The sequence below is a fragment of the Rhinoderma darwinii genome, chromosome 3 (assembly GCF_050947455.1).
Source record: "Rhinoderma darwinii isolate aRhiDar2 chromosome 3, aRhiDar2.hap1, whole genome shotgun sequence".
NCBI classification, from domain to species: Eukaryota; Metazoa; Chordata; class Amphibia; order Anura; family Rhinodermatidae; genus Rhinoderma; species Rhinoderma darwinii.
The window spans coordinates 69746409-69764687 of record NC_134689.1 but is presented as its reverse complement, the minus strand read 5'-3'; the positions used below and the strand labels follow the sequence as shown (position 1 = coordinate 69764687).

The 18279-nt window shown below is 44.7% G+C and overlaps 1 protein-coding gene across 11 annotated transcripts in view; it reads left to right on the top strand.

Moving 5' to 3' along the window:
• The window catches only part of KCNIP1 (potassium voltage-gated channel interacting protein 1), a 1275893-nt gene that overhangs the window by 161330 nt on the left and 1096284 nt on the right, over positions 1–18279 (top strand). The window lies entirely within an intron of this gene.

Below are 18279 nucleotides of genomic sequence, written 5' to 3'. Positions count from 1 at the left end.
TTCTAGCTTTTAAGAATAACTCAGGTGACGGAAAGGGATTAATAAGCAATGTTTTCTTTTGCTAGCATTATTTCCGGAGTGGTATGTTATTACAGGGACCACGCAACAAATAGGAGTAAATAAAGGGAAACATAAGGAAATACACCATAACCAAATTTGCAGCAATTACACAATAAATCTGCTGAAAAATGTGCATATTTGAGGGTTTGTCGAGACGTATCGGATTTTGCAGCTTACTTGCCGCATATTTTAGCCTTTTCATTACAAACGCTGAATTCTGCAATCAAAATCTGCTTCTCCCCAAATGTAAATTCTTCAATGCAAGCTTTTTTCCACACCGTTGTTTTCAGCAATGTTTGCACAAAGTTAACTGAAAAAGCTGTAGAAACCAAAGAAAATAAATTTGCTGCAGATTTCCACTGCGGCCTTTCCACAGTGAAATTCTACATCAAATCCGCCACGTCTAAATGTTCCCTTATTATGGATAATAATGGCTGTGGTCAATCCACAGCATGTCAATTTATGCTGCAAAATTGTTGCATTTTTGTTGCAGATTTTTCCTAATGAGTTCAATGGTGAAATGAAAATCCACAACAAATTGCAGATGTTGCGATTTTTGCTGCTAAAAAGCTGCGAATCCACAGCAAATATTGCAAGAAAATAAAAAAAATACCTAATTCCTGTTTAACCCTTTCATGACCAAGGGTCATTGATACCCCTGTGTCCAGATCAAAGTTTCCATTTCTGATATGCACTTCTTTAAACGATAATATCTTTTAACCGCTTTGAATATCACAACTATTTGTACTTTGTTTTTTACACGACTTATGAGGCTTTCCGTTTCTGGATGAGTTTAATTAACTCCATGATTTTAATCTTTATTATGAGCAGACAAATCACTAAAAATTTGAAAAAATAACACTTTTTTGTAATTTTTTATATATGTTCCTCAATATTATATGTACACACACACACACACACACACACACACACACACACACACACACACACACACACACACACACACATATATATATTTATATACAGGAGAAATAAATCTTGCAGCACTCCAACAAGATGAATGAAAAAAACTGTGATTTATTCAAGTCAACATACAGCGGTGCGACGTTTCAGTCCAACATTAGGACTATGTATGTTGGCTTGAATAAATCACAGTTTTTTTTCATTCATCCTGTTGGAGTGCTGCAAGATTTATTTCTCCTGAATATTGATACAGTCCTAGGATCTGGACTGCTTGCTGGCACCCGTTCACATATGTAAGCTTTCTCTTATTGAGATTGAGTGCTGCTGCTTTCTCTGTTTGAATATATATTTATATATGTATATATATGTGTGTGTGTGTTACACTGTCACCCTGGACAGAGGCGTAGCTAGGTTCTCCAGAACACGGGGCAAAGATTCAGTTTGGCGCCCCCCCGCCCAACCTCTTTCCCGACATCTCCTTCCCCCTCGCCGTGTTTGTTTTCTCTACCAATCAATGACGTGTCATATCTTTTCCAAATTTCATTTTATGTAACTCGAGCATAAAAACATTTGTACATTTTACAAGCAATATAGTTCTATACACGACACCAGAACCAAGCTCAGTACATAAATACAGCCCCAGAACCAAGCCCAATACATATATACAGCACCAGCACAAATACAGCTCATTTAGTGCAACCACTGCTGTACAGGTTTGTACGGCGTAAAACTATGATAATTATAAGGATATGCTGGGAGTTGCTGTTTCACAAAAAATAAATCATATCATAATCATACCACCCATCATCTCGCTGCACATCATACAGTGACTACAGTGCTGATTAGAGGCAGAATGAACATTTACATTAAGTGACTCACCGGTTACGTCTCAGATTCTAGTTCTTTTTCTCCATTCGGTCCAGACCTCTATGATGATTTCTCCCGATCACACCCCATTTCTGCAGTTTGCCGCTCAGATGTCTTCAGCTTCTCACTTTTCCAACATTTCTACACCTATAAATAAAGATAAAGTTATCATTATACCACACAGTACGTCCCTAAATATAATAGCGCCATACACTGCACCTCTAATTATAATAGCACCATACACCGTGTCCCACACACACACTGTGCCCCCTGTAGATAGTGTGTGCCATAGAGCCCCCTGTAGATAGTGCCTCCATATAGCCCACCCCTGTATATAGTGTCCTACAAATAGCTCCCCCTATAGTGCTCTACAGATAGCCCAACCCTGTATATAGCCCCCCTGTAGATATAGCCCACCCCTGTATATAGTGCTCCACAGATAGCCCACCCCTGTATATAGCCCCCTGTAGATATAGCCCACCCCTGTATATAGTGCTCCACAGATAGCCCACCCCTGTATATAGCCCCCTGTAGATATAGCCCACCCCTGTATATAGTACTCCACAGATAGTCCACCCCTGTATATAGCCCCCCTGTAGATATAGCCCACCCCTGTATATAGTGCTCCACAGATAGCCCACCCCTGTATATAGCCCCCCTGTAGATATAGCCCACCCCTGTATATAGTGCTCCACAGATAGCCAACCCCTGTATATAGCCCCCCTGTAGATATAGCCCACCCCTGTATATAGTGCTCCACACATAGTCCACCCCTGTATATAATGCTCCACATATAGTCCACCCCTGTATATAGCCCCCCTGTAGATATAGCACACCCCTGTATATAGTGCTCCATAGATCGCCCACCCCTGTATATAGCCCCCCTGTAGATCTAGCCCACCCCTTTATATAGTATCCCACAAATAGCTCCCCCTATAGTGCTCCACAGAAAGCCCACCCCTGTATATAGCCCCCCTGTAGAAATAGCCCACCCCTGTATATAGTGCTCCACATATAGTCCACCCCTGTATATAGTGCTCCACAGATAGCCCACCCCTGTATATAGCCCCCTGTAGATATAGCCCACCCCTGTATATAGTACTCCACATATAGTCCACCCCTGTATATAGTGCTCCACAGATAGCCCACCCCTGTATATAGCTCCCATGTAGATATAGCTAACCCCTGTATATAGTACTCCATAGATCACCCACCCCTGTATATGGCCCCCCTGTAGATATAGCCCACCCCTGTATATAGTGCTCCATAGATCGCCCACCCCTGTATATAGCCCCCTGTAGATATAGCCCACCCCTGCATATGGTGCTCCATAGATAGCCCACCCAAGTATATAGCCCCCCTGTAGGTAGACACCCCTCCGTAGATAAAGCTGCCCGCGTGTAGATAAAGCCTCCCGTTGCTAAAGTCCCCCTGTAGATAAAGTCACCCTTGTAGATAAAGCCCTCCCCCGTGAAGATAAAGCCCCCCCGTGGATAAAGTCCTCCCCATAGATAAAGTCCCCCTTGTAGATAAAGCCCCCCCATAGATAAAGCCCCCCTGTAGATACAGCCACACACTTTTTTTATTACAATAAAAAAACAAAAAACTATTCAAACTCACCTTAATCCCGTTCTCACGCCGGCCAGCAGCAATGGAGACCTGCTTTCTTCTGCGCAGGTCTCCTGCGGGTTGAACGAAGCATCTATGAAAGGTGCTGATTGTCTGGGCAGGATAACTTTGCCTGTCATTCAGCGCCTTTCAGCGACGGAAGCTTTACTGGTACAAAAGGTACCAGTCGTTTCACTGGTACAAAAGCGCTGAATAGCCGGGCACGGAACGTACCCGGCCATTCATTGCTTCAAATTGTACCTGTGTCCTATAGACGCAGGTACAATTGTAGTGCAGGAGGAGGTGGTGATGGCGCCCCCCTCTAAGTTGCGCCTGGGCACATGCCCCGCCTGACCCCCCCCCCCTAGCTACTCCCCTGCCCTGGATAGCTGTGAGCAGATAAGAGGGCTATATGGCTATATTCACACGACGTGATAAAAAGGGCAGTTAACAAAGGATCATCTGTCAGTTTTTCATGGCTGTTTTGCATCAATGTGTCTCAAAATTTGAATTAATCTCCCGACCGTCTGACCGTTTTTCCCCGACATTTGCCATCCATTTTTCAGGGACGTTAAAAAAATGAATGAATTTTATTCATTAGGGTTTTTTTTGTTGCAGCCACCTGAAAACACCACAGTGCCCATGTAGATAATGACGCAATACCACTGTAGATAGTGCCACACTGCCCACTGTAGATAGTGCCAGTGCCCACATAGATAGTGCCCACTGTAAATAGTGCCAAAGTTCCCACATAGTGCCACAGTTCCCACTGTAGATAGTGCCCACATAATGCCACACACAGTGCCCATGTAGATAGCGCCACAGTGTCCCCTGTAGGTAGTGTCCATATAATGCCACAGTGCCCATGTAAATAGTGCCACTCCCCCTGTATATAGCATCCCCTGCAAATAACGCCACCACCTGTAGATAGCACCATCCCCCCTGGAGATAGCGCCACCCCCTGCAGATTGCACCTTCTCCCTGCAGACTGCACCATCCCCCTGTAGATAGCGCCAACCCCTGTAGCCCCCCACATTCCCTCTGACGATAGCACCAACTCGTGCACATAGCGCTACCTCCCCTGTAGATAGTCCCATTTCCCCTGTATGTATCAGCACCCCCCCTGTAATTGGCACCCCCTTTCTGTAAATACCAGAAGTGGAGTGAAATCCATCTGGCTGGAGATCTAGAGGGAGCCCCTGATGTCTGTCCATATATGGACAGTGATGTTAGGGGTTAACTCTAAAGTGGAATCCCCTGCCTCAGCGCTGGCAATGCTGTGGCCGGGGATTCCGCTCCAGGAGTAGCCTCTGACATAACTGTCAGATAGTGATGCCAGGGGCTTCTCCAGTAGCGGAATCTCCGGCACAGAGCGATCTAACACTTGATGGGCATGTGTCTTTTTCTCAACCGTACTATGTAACTATGTAACACCGGGGATTCCGCTCCTAGAGAGAGCCGCTGACGTCAATATCCATATACAAAAAGTGACACCAGAGGCTTCTCCAGTAGCGGAATCCCTGGTCAGAGTGTCGGCTGGGGATTCCGCTCCTAGAGAGAACCTCTGAGGTCACTGTCCAAATGGACAGTGACCCAGGGGCTTCTCCAGTAGCGGAATCCCTTTCTCAGTGTCGGCCGGGGATTCCACTACTAGAGAGAGCCCCCGACGGTGGACAGTAATTCTATCTACAAGGGGCGGGTTACTATCTACAGGGGGGGGCACTATTTACAGTGGGGATGGAGAGATGTCGGGGGCTCCCTCTAGGAGGGGAATCCCCTGCCAGAGAGCTGGCTGGGGATTCCACACCTAGAGGGAGCTTAGGTAGCTCTATCTGCAGGGTGTTTTTCACTATCTACAGGGGGTTGTGTGTGGCGCTATCTACAGTGGGGGGTGTAGTCCGGGGCTCTTAAAGCCCGGCAGACATGAGAGTGCAGCGCTGCTCACACTGAAGCAGCACTGCACTCATTAAACTCCATTCAAGGCTGTCAACGTTTATACACGTGGCAACTGCAAGGGGCATCGGCAGTTGGAACGTATATAGCAATATGGCAGTCGTGAAATGGTTAAATTAGAAAGAAATAAAGTCCATACTCACCTCCTGTGGTATTGCCGTAGTGATGGCTCCTTGTTTTCTCGACTGTTCTCTGTGCTGTCAGCCTCCTGTGATGACGCTGCATCCCATGTGACTGCTCCAGCCAATCACAGGCTGCAGCAGTCAGATGGGAAGCAGTTTCATCACAGGAGGCCGTATGCATGGAGACTAGATAATAATAAATAATAATAATAATCTTTATTTATATAGCGCTAACATATTACGCAGCACTTTACAATTTAGAGGGAACATGAAACAAGCAATATCAGACATTACATAGTGACAAAGTTAATTTACAATGCTCGCAAGAGCTTACAATCTATGAGGAAATAAGGGAGACACAAAGTGTAACAGTCTAGATGTAAGGAGCAGGGATGCGTCGCTATGGTAGGGCCACGGAGGTAAATACTATATAGACCAAATTAAGCACAAATGGATGTGGACTTTGGGCCACAATTCCCTGCAGGTTCTGGGTCTGATACGCTGCAGACTTTTCCGCAGAGTATCCGGCCCGTGTAAAACCTACGTACGCCTGTGTTCTTCTTTTCCATAGGAAAACATTGTGGTTGTATTGAGGCAACTGTAATGTCATGGTTTTACTACAACTCGTGGGTGTTCAAAATTTGCTGTGTAGTTGTAGAGTAAGGGTATGTTCACACATAGTGAAAATACTGCAGATTTTCCGCAATGTATTTAGATGAATTTATGAACAAATCTCACCCACACGCTGCAGAAACGATAAACAGAGAAAACCCTAGGTAGAATGGTACGAAATAATTTTTTTTATTCTAAGCTGACCATTCCTGAGACCATAGTGTCTGGCGAGAAGATGCATCGGGTTTCTGCCTATCTGGACTCCGGATCCATGGCAAACTTCATCCAAAACGATCTAGTGGATCATCTCCAGTTGCCCACAGTTCCTCTGGAGACATCTTTGGCTGTTGCCTCAGTGAATGGACAGCCTCTGCCCGATCCGATTGTATATGAGACCAAGCCGCTGAAGCTCCAAGTTGGAGCCCTTCTTTCAGAACAGATTTTGTTTCTTGTTTTTCCCAAATTCGTCAATCCTGTACTGTCGGGTCTTCCTTGGGTTTGACTACATGCCCCAGTCCTGGACTGGAGTTCCGTAGAGGTTCTCCAATGTGACACTAAATGTCTCAATCGCTGTCTGTTGCAGATCCTTCCTGTCCAGCCTCCTCTGCCTCAGCCATTGGCAGGATTACCCCCCCATTTCGCTCAGTTTGCGGATGTCTTCAGCAAGAGGGAGGCTGAGACACTTCCACCACATCAGACTTATGTTTACCCCATTGAACTAGTTCAAAATGCCTCTCTTCCCCGTGGACGTGTATATCCTCTCTCCTTGCCAGAGACTCAATCCATGTCGGCCTATATCAAGGATAATTTGGAGAGGGGTTTTATACGAAAGTCTTCCTCCCTGGCCGGGGCCGTGTTTTTCTTAGTTAAAAATAAAGATTGATCTCTTCGATCCTGCATTGACTACCGTGGTCTCAACCAGATCACGGTCAAGAACAAATACTCGTTGCCACTTATATCCGAACTGTCTGACCGTATAAGAGGAGCCAGGATTTTTTCAAAATTAAACTTGTGTGGGGCTTTTTATTTGATCCAAATCCGTCAAGGTGACGAGGGGAAGACGGCATTCAACCCCCGAGACGGGCACTACGAATACCTGGCGATGCCCTTCAGACTGTGTAACGCTCCCGCGGTCTTCCAGGAATTCGTCAATGATATGTTCCGAGATCTCCTCTATGTCTGTGTTGTAGTCTATCTCGATGATATTTTGATTTTCTCTCCAGATCCGACGAGTCATCGGAGGCATGTCCATCATGTTCTGCTGCGATTAAGGGACAATCATCTATATGCCAAGCTGGAGAAGTGCATCTTTGAAAATAATTATCTGCCCTTCCTGGGCTACATCATCTCGAAAGTAAAGTCTGTTCTGGAATGGCCACGTCCTCAAGGCCTGAGGTCCATACAGCGTTTTTTGGGATTCGCCAACTTCTACCGCCAATTTATCCCAAACTTCTCATCACTGACGGCTCCCATCTCTACCCTTACCAAGAAGGGTGTGAACGCCAAGGTGTGGACTCCAGAGGCAGAATCTGCATTTAATAGCCTCAGGAAAGCCTTCACTTCAGCCTCGATCCTCCATCATCCTGACGCGTCTTGGCAGTTCTCATTGGAGGTGGACGCTTCTTCTGTCAGTGCAGGTGCACTTCTGTTCCAGAGGAGTTCCAAAGGAAAGGCAGTAGTATGTGGCTATTGCTCAATACTTTTTTTTCATCCGCAGAGCACAACTACTCTAATGGGGATCGGGAGCTACTAGCCGCTCACCCCATCCTGATTTACACTGACCACAAGAACCTCACTTATCTCCAGTTGGCTCAATGACTAAACCCCCGTAAAGTCAGGTGGTCGCTGTTCTTCAACCATTTCCAATTTGTGCTCCACTACCATCCTGCTGACAAGAATGTGAGGGCCGATGCCTTGTCCAGGTCATTTGAGAAGGGTGACACGGTGTACTCCCTTCAAAGTATCATAGACCCATCCTGCATTATCACTGCCAATTCTTTGCAGAGGACTTTTGTTTGGTTGGCAGACAGGAGAAGGATTCTCCTCTAATGACGAGACCTAATTACTCGTCATTTCTGGTGGCCCATGCTACCCAAAGATGCTGTGGACTTTGTCTCTTCCTGCACGGTGTGTGCTTCTAACAAGGTTAATCACTCCAAGGCCGCCGGTCTGCTCCAACCCCTGCCTGTACCCAATGCCCCCTGGCAGCACATTACGATGGACTTCACAGACCTTCCTCCCTCAGCAGGATGCAACACTGTCTGGGTGGTGGTGGACCAGTTCTCAAAGATGGCACATTTTAACCTGTTGACCGGCCTACCTTCTGCTCCCCGACTAGCGAGTTTCTTCATTCAGCACATCTTCCGCTTGCATAGCTTGCCCCTTCACATCGTGTCTGACTGGGTGGTTCAATTTACCTCAAAATTCTGGAGAGCCCTCTATAAACTCCTGGATGTGAGATTGGACTTTTCCTCAGCCTATCACCCTCAGTCCAATGGGCAAGTGAGAGGATTAACCAGACCATGGAAAATTATCTCCGCCACTTCATCTCCATGTGTCACGATCTGTGGGTATGTGGACCCACTGGGCTGTACCTCCATAGCGGTTTAGCAGCTGGCCAAACAGGGTACAAAGTCAATGTCTATAGTTCGGATAAAGGTACCTGTGACAATACAGACAGTAGCAATGGTTTAGTATCGGATAGAACTCAATGGACAACAAGTGCGGTGAAACACAGTGGGTGTAGCAGGCGACACAACACGACTCCAACACTGTACAGCACATGTGTGCACTCTGGCTCTTTAAGGCTGGACTGAGCTCGCGTGCACACCCTAGTGGTCTCTGTGGTCAGGACAGGCCGCATGTGCTGGCATCTCTGGAGAGAATGTCGTCGGCAGGATGAGAAGAGTTCGTGGTCAGCGACCACAGACGTTACACCATGCAGGATGATAACTGGGTACAGCTTCTACCATGGGTGAATTCTCATATATCAACCACACAAGTCAGTCCACCACTTTTACACCATTCTACATTGTATACAGTCAACATCCTAGAGTCCCTCTTCTATTTTGCTAGCAGTCGATCGCATGAAGCGAAAAGCTGATATAAAAAGAAGAGTGCCACCTCAGTATCTTCCAGATACTACAACAGATGAACCCTGCCTTTGGCTGCCTCCTATCCTCAGAATCCCCAACTCCTCTCATGTGTCCCTCCTGAAACCAGTGGTCCTGAACTGCTACAGTAAGACTCCCAGTCCTGCAGTTGATCCCAGCGGTTCATCTTATGTGTTTGAGGTGAGGGAGATCCTGGACTGCAAAAGGGTAGGAGGAAGGACTTTCTATTTGGTGGACTGAAGAGGGTTTGGGCCTAAGGAGGGGTCCTGGGAGACCAAAGAGAACCTCAGTCCCCCTGCTTTCATTAAGAAGTTCCCCTCTCGCTCTGGCCCCAAGAAGAGGGGGTGTAAGAGGGGGGATACTGTAGCGTAGCCAGCGCTCACTTCTGCTTCGGTCTGCTGTGTCCTGTGGTGTGCATGCACACGCTCGTGCCCGGCCTTAAAGGGCCAGCACGCACATGGGAATCATCATCATCAATTTGCCCATGATTCCCCTGGACTATAAGTAGAGCCCTGCCCCTTTGCTCATTGCCTGAGCGTTGTTAGTATTCCCATGTCAGTCTTGCAAATGGTCCCTTAGTGTTATCCTTTTCCCGTTGTTTCCCGTGCCCTGCTACCGTGCTGTGTCCTTGTTCCTGAGCCTGTTAGTGTTGGAGTCGTGTCCAGTGTCATCTGCCAAGTCCGATGTCATCTTCCACATCCAGTGTTATCCGCCACGTCTGGGAGATGTTACAAAACAGCAATGAAAATAAAAATGACCAAATAAGCCCATTTCTGAAAAGTGTATGTTCACAAATAGCAGAAGTCTAGCAAGCAAAATGGGGGAGCTGGAGGCCTTGGTACTAGAAGAAAATATAGATATAGTAGGTGTTGCTGAAACATGGCTAGACTCTTCACATAACTGGGCAGTAAATCTACAGGGTTTTACACTGCTTTGGAAAGACAGGACAAATAGGAATGGTGGTGGTGTATGTCTGTATGTGAGAAGTGATATGAAGGCGAGTGTGAAAGAGACAATAGTGGGTGAAGATTGTGAGGAGGTTGACACGTTGTGGGTGGAACTACAAAGGGAGGTAAATACTAAAAATATTACTTTTGATGTGATCTATAGACCCCCAATATAACTGAAGAAATAGAAGTTCAAATATATAAACAAACGGAGCGGGCAACACAGGTGGGTACTGTAGTCATAATGGGAGATTTTAATTACCGGGATATTAATTGGTATCATGGTTCGGATTCAACTACAAAGGGGAGAAATTTCCTCAACCTGTTGCAGGAACATTTTATGGGCCAGTTTGTGGAAGACCCGACTAGAGGTGCAGCTCTGTTGGATCTGGTCATTTCTAATAATGCAGAGATTGTTGGGAATGTCAATGTTCGTGGTAACAGCGATCACAATATAGTTATATTTTACCTATACTGTAAAAAAAAACAAACACAGGCTGGGAGGGCAAAAACACTTAATTTTAAGAAGGCCAATTTCCCCAGGATGAGGGCTGCAATTCAGGATATAGACTGGGAAGAACTAATGTCAAATAATAATACAAATGATAAATGGGAGATTTTCAAATCTACTTTGGGTAATTATAGTGCAAAATTTTTGCTATAAGTAAAACAAGTATAAATGACTAAAATTAAACCTCACATGGCTTACTCCTTCTGTAAAAAGGGCAATACATGACAATAAAAGGGCATTTGAAAAATACAAATCTGAGGGTACAGCTGTAGCCTTTTTAAATTATAAAGAGCTTAATAAAATCTGTTAAAAGGTAATAAAATCAGCACAAATACAAAATTAAAGTCAGGTGGCCAAGGATAGTAAAACAAATCCCCAACAATTCTTCAAGTATATAAACGCAAAAAAGCCAAGGTCTGAACATGTAGGACCCCTAGATATTGGTAATGGGGAGTTGGTCACAGGGGATCAAGAGAAGGCAGAGTTACTAAATGGGTTATTTAGCTCTGTATATACAACAGAACAAAGAGCAGCTAATGTAGCCGGTGCCAGTGCTGTTAATATATCAGTTGATATACTGAATTGGATGAATGTAGATATGGTCCAAGCAAAATTAAGATTCTCTAGTGACGGGTATAGTGCCAAGGGACTGGTGCAAGACAGATGTGGTGCCTATTTTTAAAAAGGGCTCAAGGTCTTCCCCGGGTAATTATAGACCAGTAAGCTTAACATCCATTGTGGGGAAAATGTTTGGGGGGCTATTGAGGGACTGTATACAGGATTATGTGCTAAAAAATAGTATCATAAGTGACAGCCAGCACGGTTTTACTAAGGACAGATGTTATGAAGTGGTGAGTAGAAGCCTAGACAGAGGGGCCGCTGTGGATATAGTGTTTTTGGACTTTGCAGAGGCATTTGACTGTCCCTCATAGACGTCTAATGGGTAAATTAAGGACTATATGTTTAGAAAGTATAGCTTGTAATTGGATTGAGAATTGGCTCAAGGACCGTATACAGAGAGTTGTGGTCAATGATTCCTACTCTGAATGGTCCCCGGTTATAAGTGATGTACCCCAGAGTTCCATGCTGGGACCACTATTATTCAACTTATTTATTAATGATATAGAGGATGGGATTAAAAGCACTATTTCTATTTTTGCAGATCACACCAAGCTATGTAGTAATGTTCAGTCTTTAGAAGATGTTCGTGAATTGCAAGCGGATTTAAACAAACTAAGTGTTTGGGCGTCCAATTGACAAATTAAATTTAATGTAGATAAATGTACCAACAACCTACATGCATCATATGTCCTTTGGGGAGCTACACTGGGGGAGTCACTTGTTGAGAAGGATCTGGGTGTACTTGTAAATCATAAACTAAATAATAGAATGCAATGTCAATCAGCTGCTTCAAAGCCCAGCAAGATATTGTCGTGTATTAAAAGAGGCATGGACTCGCGGGACAGGGATATAATATTACCACTTTACAAAGCATTAGTAATGCCTCATCTAGAATATGCAGTTCAGTTCTGAGCTCCAGTTCATAGAAAGGATGCCCTGGAGTTGTCAAAAATACAAAGAAGAGCAACGGAGCTAATAAGGGGCATGGAGAATCTATGTTATGAGGAAAGATTAAAATAATTAATCCTATTTAGCCTTGAAAAAAAGACGACTAAGGGGGGACATGATTAACTTATATAAATATATTAATGGCACATACAAAAAATATGGTGAAATCCTGTTCCATGTAAAACCCCCTCAAAATACAAGGGGGCACTCCTTTTGTCTGGAGAAAAAAAAAGGATCAATCTGCATAGACGACAAGCCTTCTTAACTGTGAGAACTGTGAATCTATGGAATAGCCTACCGCAGGAGCTGGTCACAGTAGCTACAGTAGATGGCTTTAAAAAAGGCTTAGATAATTTCCTAGAACAAAAAAATATTAGCTCCTATGTGTAGAAATTTTTACCTTCCCTTTTCCCATCCCTTGGTTGCACTTAATGGACATGTGTTTTTTTTTCCAACCGTACTAACTATGTTACTATGTAACCTGCTGCACCTGCTGTCATCCGCCACGTCTGGCGTAACCTGCTGCACCCACCTCCATCTGTACTAAAGCCACGGCCACTCTCTGGACTATTCAGGTACCGTACAGCGGGACTTTCTATTGACTGGGTGCTCTGTTGTTTGGCCAGCTGCCTCCCCGCTACAGCGGTGCCGCCTAGTGGGTCCACATACCCACAGACTGTGACAGAGTACCACACCTCCACTATATATAGTGGCCACATATGCCCTTCCAGCAATGCGGCTGCTGGAGCAGAGCCGATTCTAGAATTTCTGCTGCCTGAGGCAAAAATTAAAATGGCACCCCCAGATCTTGATTGACAGCCCCCTGACTGTTCTACATCACTAGCAGCCTCCTCCAAGTCTTGCAGAAGTGCCATTTCCTTGTACTCCCCTAGCATGCACGGTGCAGCGATGAAGCCAGGCAGAGTACACCTCGCTGCACGGTGCGTATGTGGTCATAAACTACTGTTTGGGCAGGGATCAAAAGAGAAGGAGCGCCATTTGGCTTTTGGAGTACAGATTTTACTGGATTGATTTCTTGACACCATGTCACTTTTGTAAAGCCCCTAAGGTACCAGATCAGTGGAAACTGCTCAAAAGTGACTCCATTCATGAAACTGCACCCCTTGGAGAATTCATCTAGGGGTGCAGTGCGAATTTTGATCCCACTGATGTTACATAGATTTTATAAAGAATTGGGCAGTGAAAATAAAAAAAATCCTTTTTTTTTTCAGTAAGACTTCGTTTTAGCTCCAAATTTTTCATTTTCTCAACAAGTAAAGGAAAAAAAACAACCCCAACATTTGTAAAGCATATTCTCTTAGTATGGCAATACCCCATATGTGGTCAAAAATGGCTGTTTGAGCACACGGCAGGGCTCAGAAGGGAAGCAGCACCATTTGGCTTTTGGAGTACAGATTTTGCTGGATTGGTTTCTGGTCGCTATGTCGCTTTTGCAAAACACCTGTGGGACCAAAACAGTTGAAACCCCCCAGATGTGACCCCATTTTGTAAACTATACTCCTTAAGGTATTCACCTAGGGGTGTAGTGAGCATGTTAACTCTGCAGGTGTTTTGCAGAGATTAATGTGCACTCGATGTTGCAGAGTGAAAATGGGATTTTTTTTTCCATATATATGCCAATTTGTGGTGCCCAGCTTGTGGCACCATAACAACCTGTCTCTAATTTTTATGCTGTATTTCCCGGTTTTAGAAACACCCTACATGCAGCCCTAATCATTTGCCTGGACATTCGACCAGGCTCAGGAGTGAAAGAGTACCATGCGAAGTTGAGGCCTAATTTGGCGACTTACACAGTATTGGTTCATAATTGCAGGGATCTGATGTGAAGTAATAAAAGAAACCACTGAGAAGTGACCCCATTTTGGAAACTCAAGGCATTTATTAAGGGGCGTAGTGAGCATTTTCACCCCACAGGTCTTTTCCATAAATGATTGTGCTGTGGATGGTGCAAAGTAAAAATATAACTTTTTCCCTAGATGTGACATTTCAGTGGCAAATATGTCATGCCCAGCTTGTGTCACTGGAGAGACACACCCCAAATATTGTTAAAAGGGTTCTCCCGGGGGGGGGGGCGTGGCCTGGACGGACATGGAAGGAGTCGCATAACCGCTGAGCTCCTGAGGTGAAAGCCAAATCCGGCTCAAATAAACCTGACAAAGCTGACTTACCTGCTGCCTGGTCGGTGGAGAGAATCGCGGCAGCGCTCAGAGTCCCGTCCAGCGTGTCGGGGAGCGGCTCCGGCGCCGGTAAAAGGTCTGGCCCTTGTATCGTGGAGGCTGAGGAAGGTGGCGGCCATCTTCTCCTTCTTCTTCCCCTCCTCCTAACGGCGCGAAAGTGCAGGAACAGCTGGGAAGGCAGTGAACAGCGTCTTGTCAGGGTGAGTGAGGAGGGAGCAGGGCACATCTTGAGGTGCTGGCCGACAGTTAAGGAGGAGTAGAGCACAGGGAGAGGATTTTCAGCTAAAATCTCCTGCAGGGAAGACGACCCCCCCTCCCCCAGCAGCCATCTTAACTCAGATTGCCAGCAGCAGACAACCACAGGGCTGGGAGTGGCAACAACAAAAGTGTATCTATACATTACAGAGAGTGAGACACTGCACTGCATCTTCCCTGACTCCTGTTGGAGTAATATTACGCTTCCAAGAAGAGAATACCTGAAGATTTACTTATATTACATTGGTCTTCTGTGGAAGATATTTCAGTATTGTTGCAGCTTAGAATCAAACAGCGATTTCCTGTGTCATAATGGGGGGCACATCTAAAAGAAATACTAAAGCAAAGCCGTCTAAGCTCACAGAGTTTTTTCCCTCGTCCTCTTCTCAACAAGTGGTGGTGAACCGCCGAATTTCCCTCCCTCCCTCCTCCCCTGCTCCATCTTCTAGGGACGCATCTGTAGAACGTGACATGCAGGATGACACGGATTCTCAGCCTGTTTCGGAGCATATGATAAAACGTCTGCTGAATTCTTTGAGAGACTCAATTCAATCAGATTTACGGCAAGTTATTGGAGACTTAAGAGTAGATATACAAGCCATTGCCTCGCGGACCGATCATGTGGAGCATAAATTGGAGGAATTTGTGAAATCTCATAACTCGCTCATAGATGCGAACTACACTCTGGAGGAAGAAGTTATGCGTTTATCCACCAAAGTTTTGGATCTGGAGGATAGATCCAGAAGAAATAATGTCCGTATTAGAGGTATACCTGAATCGGTAACACCAGATCTACTAGCAAAATTTCTCACGGATCTTATGGGAATCGTTTTACCGCAAAAATCGGCCCTGGATCTCACCATAGATAGGATTCACAGAATCCCTAAACTTAAGCACATTGCCGCTCACCTACCAAGAGATACAATTGCTCGAATCCACTTCTTTCATATAAAGGATGAATTTCTCAGAGGATTGAAGAACTCTCCGGACCTAACTGACCGCTTTAAGGACATTACTTTATTCCCGGATTTATCAGCGGCGAATATGCTACGCCGAAAAGAATTTGCTGTGATGACAAAACTTCTGAGAGATAACGGTATATTGTACAAATGGGGATTCCCAGTAAAATTAATAATCACCAGGAATGGCACGCACCATGTCTGCCTCTCACCTACCTCGGCAAAAGACCTGCTGATTTCTTGGGGGCTCATGGCGTCCCTGTCTTCAAATCCCCGTCCCAGAAATCCTTCTAAGCCGGAGATGATTTCGCCATTGTGGTCGGACGCAAGCAGTAAACCGTATCGGAGACCGCCTGATTGAAAATTGAGGCTTCTAGGGTTCGAACGGCACTTCAAGGCTTTCGGAGTTCTCAGGTGGACGGTTCTTTTCTGTCTACAGTTCTTAGGCTGAACTTTTGCCTCCATTTTTCTTTTCCTTGCAAGAGGGATTTTCCTGGTTGCAGTGAATGTGCTATATAGCATATTCATTTCGGTGTTTTTTTCAAGTTTCCTGTTGTGGGATGTTCTATGTTGGTTCTCCATTGCTATGCCATAACCATAATTACTTTTCTTTTAGGTCTTAATGGGTCTTACAATACTTTCTGTAAATGCTCATGGCTTGAATTCTCCCTTCAAGAGATCTTTACTTTGGAAAGAAGCGTTCAAGTCCAAGGGAGATGTAATATGTGTGCAGGAATCACATTTGTCCTCTAAAGATTGACATTTATTTAAACATAAAAAATTTCCCCATGTGTACTATGCCTCTAACAGCGGAAAGAAGGCGGGGGTAATTATTGCGGTAAAAGAGTCACTTGCTTTTAAATGCATTTCTGTTGTTTCTGATCCACAGGGTAGATTTATTATTTTAGTATGTGAAATTGATAAACTCTCATACACGTTGGTATCTGTTTATGCCCCTAATGTACGACAACTTCCCTTCCTTAAAAATGTACTGTCAAAAGCTAAATCAGTGCAGAAAGGGGGTTTAATATTATGTGGGGATTTTAATATAGTGGTAAACAAAGATATAGATCGCTCTGGGGGAAATACTAGATTGTCTCATGACTTGAGTTCTTGGGTGCAAGAGGAAGAATTACATGACGTATGGCGATACCAGCATGCTTCTGAAAGGGATTACACGTTCTATTCTTCCCCACATAAGGTGTACTCTAGGATTGACTATTTTCTGGTGGATAGAGAAGTGTTAACAAATTCGGTGACCTCCTCCCTTGGCCTGATAACCTGGTCAGACCATGCACCAATCATGCTTCAACTTTCAGATCATTATATTACACCTCAGAGCTCTTCTTGGAGGTTGAACACATTCTTATTAAATTCCCCAGATCTCCAAGCCAAAATAGACTTAGCTTTGAAAGAATTTTTTGAGATTAATGGCCCATCGGCCTCATCACCTGAACTCCTCTGGTGTACACATAAGGCGTTTGTAAGAGGCCTGTTTATTCAGGCTGCGGCTAAAGCAAAGAGGGCGAGAGATAAGGAATTTGAATTCCTTATCGACAACATACAGAAATTAGAGGCAAAATTAAAAGTTTCCCCGTCTCCCACCTTACGTGATGATCTAAGACATTTTAGGGACAAACTGCGCAACCACCAACTTTTCCTATATGAGAAAACTTTAAAAAAACTCAAATGGAACTTCTATATCCAAGGTGACAGACCCAGTAGAATTCTGGCAAAAAGAGTGAAACAGCATGTTGCTAAATCCAAAATTTCATGGTTGAACACTTCAGAAGGGACAAAAGTGTATGATCCTCAGGAGATTACCGACACATTTGCGTCTTATTACAGTACCCTTTACAATCTAAATCAGGATAAACACCTCCCTGTGGTATCCGAAACGGGGGTGTAGGATTTTTTAAGGCAAATTCAATTGCCAACATTATCGGAGGCCCAAATTAGTCAATTAAATTCCCCTTTTACGGTCGAAGAAATTAAACTGACCATTCTGCGATCCAAACAAAATAAATCCCCGGGACCGGATGGGCTGCCAAATGAGTATTACCGAACTTTCGCAGACTCGTTGATTCCATACATGCATTCCACTTTTATGAGTATCGCGAATAAGCAGGCACCTCCCCCTGAGATGTTACAGGCCACGATAGTCACACTCCCTAAGCCGGGTAAATCCCCTGATTCCCCGGCCAATTTTCGTCCAATATCCCTATTAAACTGCGATATAAAATTATATGCCAAAATATTGGCGAATAGAGTGAATGATTGCTTACCATCCCTAATAGCGCTGGAACAAGTAGGGTTTGTCAAGGGCCGGCAAGCTTGTGACGGTACACACAGGATGTTAGATCTCATACAGATAGCCGGAGAATCTAAAAGTGCCTCCCTCTTTATTTCTCTAGACGCCGAAAAGGCATTTGACCGTGTTAACTGGCAATACCTGGAAAGCACATTAGACAAATTTGGTTTCCATTCATTTATAAAATCAGCCATACTTTCATTATATTCCTCGCCCTCGGCTAGGGTTCTGTCTTCCGGGATTCTTTCTAGATCCTTTAACATCACTAAT